Source organism: Euphorbia lathyris, chromosome 1 (genome assembly GCF_963576675.1).
Source record: "Euphorbia lathyris chromosome 1, ddEupLath1.1, whole genome shotgun sequence".
In the NCBI taxonomy this organism is placed as follows: domain Eukaryota; kingdom Viridiplantae; phylum Streptophyta; class Magnoliopsida; order Malpighiales; family Euphorbiaceae; genus Euphorbia; species Euphorbia lathyris.
In genome coordinates this window covers 117,306,230-117,311,122 of record NC_088910.1, presented here as the reverse complement: position 1 = coordinate 117,311,122, position 4,893 = coordinate 117,306,230, and the positions used below count along the sequence as shown (strand labels likewise).

The following is a 4,893-nucleotide window of genomic DNA, read 5'->3' as shown; positions in this document are numbered from 1 at the left end:
TGAATGTCGATATCTCATAATTCCTACGAATGCCAATGTTGATTTCATATTTAATAATTTGTATGAAATATTGTTTTCCACTATGAGAAATTCATATAATAGAGTATTTTTTTTTTTTGGGTACAAATAGAGTATTACCAATGAGAAATTGATGTATTCTATAAGACTTTAAATTCATGTGTATTAGTTTTAAATAAATAAATGTGTAATGGTTTTAATGGTTATTTACACTTGCTGCAACATGAAAATATTTTTTCAAATTTCACTATTTTTCTTAATGTTGTTTCTTTTTCTATGTTAGAATCAATATGTTGCAATTGTTAAAAACTTCTTTTTATATCTTCTAATTTATGTTGAAATTGTTAAACTTTTGTATTTTTCTTACTTTGAAACTGAATTTATAAAGAGATTTCATTTCCACAACTGTAACAACACAAAAATAACATAGAATTTTAAAACAAAGAAATTATTAGACAATATTCTCTCACTTTACAAACTGCGGAATTATAAAATGCTGATAAAAAAAATTGGTATAAAATCATGCATAACTTAAATCTGATTCAGACAAAATTCAATTTATTCAGTATCATATTCATATAGCTAAGATTTCTTGCTAAGAGCAGTGTACTATATGCATCTACATCAAACATTTCATTCTTTGCAGTTAACCCATGCTTGCCTTCACAGATCGCACAGTTCTTTATAGTTGAGAACAATTTGATAAATTAGCTGCAAAAAATCCAAGAGTTCTCAACGCAACTCCATTGATCCATGAGTTAAATACCGTCTTCATTTTTGTATAAATTGGTCAAATCTAACATTTCAGAATCTAGAACATATATAATAGTCCTTTCTTTTTCAACTGGTGGGATATGATGAACTGCAGGGCCTAAAACCCCATGGAAAAAAATAAAGAAAATATGTATAGGATACATTCAAACTAAGTGTATTCCATTGCAAAGATCCTAAATTAAATTTAGGAAACTGTAAAAGACTTATTGCCTATTAACCAAAGGACCATAATTCTTCTTAAGTAGACTGAAGTGGAAGAGAAGGAACATCGAAACAAAAACCCCAATAATGAAATTCAACACAACCATAAAACCTTGTAAAAAATAATGTATAAATGGAATGGCAAAATAAAAATAACAACATATAAGTTAAGAAGCTCAAAAACCAGAATATTGACACATTATCACCCACTTCAAAAAACGGTACAAACTTCACCACTTTTTTTTCATAGTTAACAGCTCCTTTTAAGCAACATATGAAGAGCAGCCTCAACTCTCCATTTCATGTTGCCCTGTTAATTTTTATGCTTAAGACTTGGGAAAAAATAAGACTATTTTTATGAAAACAGAAAAGATAGTAAGAGAGATAAATGAAGAAGATAAATGGGAAAACGCTGAAATGATTCTTCCTTTTGGAGCATTCTAAAAGGACACAAATCAAATTATGATTGTGAAAATAATTTAGAATTTTTTTTTTTTTTGCAAACTCGTCCCTTTATTTCTCACGCGTTACTTTACTAATTAGGTGTTGCACAGGTTATTGTTCAACAAAATCGTTAAGCAGGAAAAGAAACATAGCTTTCAATGTGTTTAACAATAGTATGGCCAAAAAATCTGCAAACTCAATAACCTGTGACGCATTTGCATCAAATATGATTCGAATCCTTATGAAGATAAAATGACTCGTCCAATCTAACACAACCAATGTCTTTGTGCACCAGCTCAGTTGTTTGCTGAAAAGAAAACGAAAAACAATATTAAAAAAAAAATCAACACCTAAACTTTTTTAGAGCTTCATAGAGTCTAGGACCAAGAGTGCATAATATTTTGCAAAAGAATAAATTTATCACCTAGCATAGACAGATTGCAAAAGCCATTGAGAAACTGTATCTAATTGAAACCCCATCAATAGGAATTTGGGTTAACATTTTCTCTCCTCCCAAAAGATAAATTTCCAAGATGCTTGTACTTTTAGTGAGAGCCACAGTAGGAATTAAACATGGAATTGCAAATGATTCGAATCCTTCCAAATACAAAATGACTCGTCCAATCTAACACAACCAATTTCTTTGCGCACCAGCTCAACTGTTTGCTAAAAAGTAAACGAAAAACAATATTAAGAAACGAATATTAAGATTGCCAAAGTCATTGAGAAACTGTATCTAATTGAAACTCAGTTAATAGAAATTTGCATTTGCATTTTCCTCCTCCCAAAAGGCAAATTTCCCAAGATGCATGTACCTGCAATGAGGGTCATAATAGGAATTGAGCATAGAATTGCAAATGATTCGAATCCTTCTGAAGACAAATGACTCGTCCAATCTAACACAACCTATGTATTTGTGCACCAACTCAGTTGCTTGCTAAAAAGAAAACAAAAAACAATATTAAGAAAATGAACATCTAAATTTTTTTTAGAGATTCATAGATTTTAGGACCAAGAGTGCAAAATATTTTGCAAAAGAATAAATTTATTACCTGGCATAGATAGATTGCCTAAGCTATTGAGAAAATGTATCTAATTGAAACCCAGTCAATAGAAAGTATCCATGTACCTGCAATGAGGGCCGCATTAGGAATTGAGCATGGACTTGCAAATGCTTAATCAGTTTTCAATCCTCTGCAAAGAATATTGCAATTCACAAAATTATTGTCATGGTTCTATCCTAATTTATATGCTAAGAAAGTTCAAATATTATTTCAAAAAACCAAGACAAACAATCTAGAAATCGAAAGTAAAAGTGGAGTTCATAAAACGATATAAGAAAATCACAGTATAAGAAACAAAACTTAAAAATGAACATATGGACAAACAATCTAAAAAAATGAGTTTTACAAAGTATATGCAATATACCAAGCAAAATTAGCAATGATGAAAAGGTTTATAGCAGGTTATAAACACATACAACTGAATCTAAATATAATTAGTTAAATAGCATACTAAAAAAAGCAGCTACTAATTAAAAGCATATCATTCATATAAGTTGATTAAAAATCTGAAAGTGGCCCGTAAATAAATTTTCAATTTCTAGTTGCAAAATTATGCTTTTACATTAATTCCATTTAATATGAATTAATTAATGTGATGGTGAGTCCCATGACACTCAATAAAACATAATACTGAAAGAAATGGTTGTGGTGTGCACAGTTTTTGAAGGTTTGCATTGATTATTTCATTTTACATATAATATTGAAATCAAATCAGCACAAAAAAGTGCAAAGCATAACTATTCTTCAATTAACTGAACCAAAGGCAGATACAAAACAACAACAAAAGAGCAAACACCTATTTATTTATTTTTTAATATTTAGTAAAAGAAACACAAACATTGCTTTAAATAGAAAGGATAAAAATAGCAGATCTAAATCAACAAGAGCCTATGGAAAGAATGAAAGAAAAATAAGCAATTAAATAGAGAAAATAAAAAATCACGAAGAGCAAAGCAAGAGAGACGGAGAACAAAAAATTACAATACTCACACCTTAGATCAAAATAAAAACATTGAAAATGACGAACACAGATGAAGATCATTAGAAGCTTCCCTAGTAAAACCCAGGTCCAACAACGCAGACCAGCATATGAAGAGATAACACCCCCAAGCAGAAACAAAACTATAGAAATAGAACATAGTTCCCACAAAAATAGGACTGTGGTTTAGGTACCTGAGAATTGATGGATCGGAAGGAATAAACATTTGAAGGATTTTTGTGAGTGTAATAGTAATTGAAGAAAAAGATAAACCTTGAAAACCCACAACAGATGACTAACCAGAATCTTTCAGCGGAAATAACATGCTTAGGGGAAACAGATTCGTCCGAACCCTGGCCTGAGACAGTCAAGGTATCAAAACCCATCATCTGCATACCGAAAATAAATCCTGCTTCTCTTTCTATTCCTTCCTCATACCTTAAACGGAAAGAAATCGGTGAAGAAAGCTTCATGATAGGCAGGAGTAGTTCTAAAAATCTAGAACTAAAGAAGGAAATCTAGAGAGAGAATGAGAATTCTTTCAGGAAGGAGGCAATTAGAACTAAAGAAAGAAATCTAGAGAGAGAAGGAGAATTCTTTCAGGAAGGAGGCGAAATTGAAGAGAGAGAAGAGTAGGAGACATATGGAGAGATATTGGGTAAAAGATGCAAATGTGAAAGGTAATGGGTAAGAGAAAACTCTAAACTACCCTTCTTATGCGGTGTCGTTTTGGTGCTAATTATAAGCAACCTCAATGAATTTGAAGGCAACAACGAATTACATAAATAGCCTTCAAAAGCATGGTGGAAAGACATAATAGGACAATAAAAATTGAAGAAAATAAGAGAAAGGAGGGATATGATTGGAAATTTTTGGCAAAAGTTGCCAATTTTACTGTTGAGTCTCTTCTCTTTTAAAGTCTTTAAATAGAAGGGTTCCCTTTTTACATTTTTACTATTTTCAATGTTTTTGTATTTTTACACATTTCCTTGATCATTGATTTTGTTATAGATTTGACCTCATTTAACTTTTCCTTAGAGTTTGGAAGTGGAGAAGATCGATTTATCGATTCTAATACTGAAAATCACAAAATTGGAGAGGGGAGGATCGAGTTTAGAAGAACCTATTCTAAATTAATTTCTGTAATTTTGATAACTCGGAGAAAAATCCTTGATCAGAGCACGTCCCTGTGGGGGCGTCGTTGGGTTCGACGGGGGGAAGCTCCGATGCCAAAGTCAGTAAGGAAGAACAAGAGAGCAAACTGAATTGACAAAAGGTACGTAAAAGTGTACCTTGATAGCCTAGGGATGTAGGCTATATATAGCTAAGAAGTCGTAACCTTCAGCAACTAGAAGGTCTCCATTAATGCTCCATTAATGGCGGTTACTGGTTACCTTTAAGCTGGCGGTTACT

The 4,893-nt window shown here is 31.7% G+C and overlaps 1 long non-coding RNA gene across 3 annotated transcripts; it reads right to left on the bottom strand.

The window, feature by feature from the left end:
* Positions 1-781: 781 nt before the first annotated feature.
* LOC136214170 (uncharacterized) lies at positions 782-4,091 on the bottom strand. Of its 3 annotated transcripts, none has more exons than XR_010681272.1 (6): positions 3,781-4,091; positions 3,492-3,674; positions 2,490-2,631; positions 2,253-2,374; positions 1,862-2,096; positions 782-1,744 (listed from the first exon to the last, which is right to left on the bottom strand). It is a non-coding gene; the product is annotated as an uncharacterized lncRNA (long non-coding RNA). The 3 variants fall into 3 exon arrangements; XR_010681278.1 differs by having other exon boundaries at positions 2,567-2,631; positions 3,494-3,674; XR_010681284.1 differs by lacking the exon at positions 2,253-2,374 and having other exon boundaries at positions 1,862-2,252; positions 2,567-2,631.
* Between the last annotated feature and the right edge of the window lie 802 nt (positions 4,092-4,893).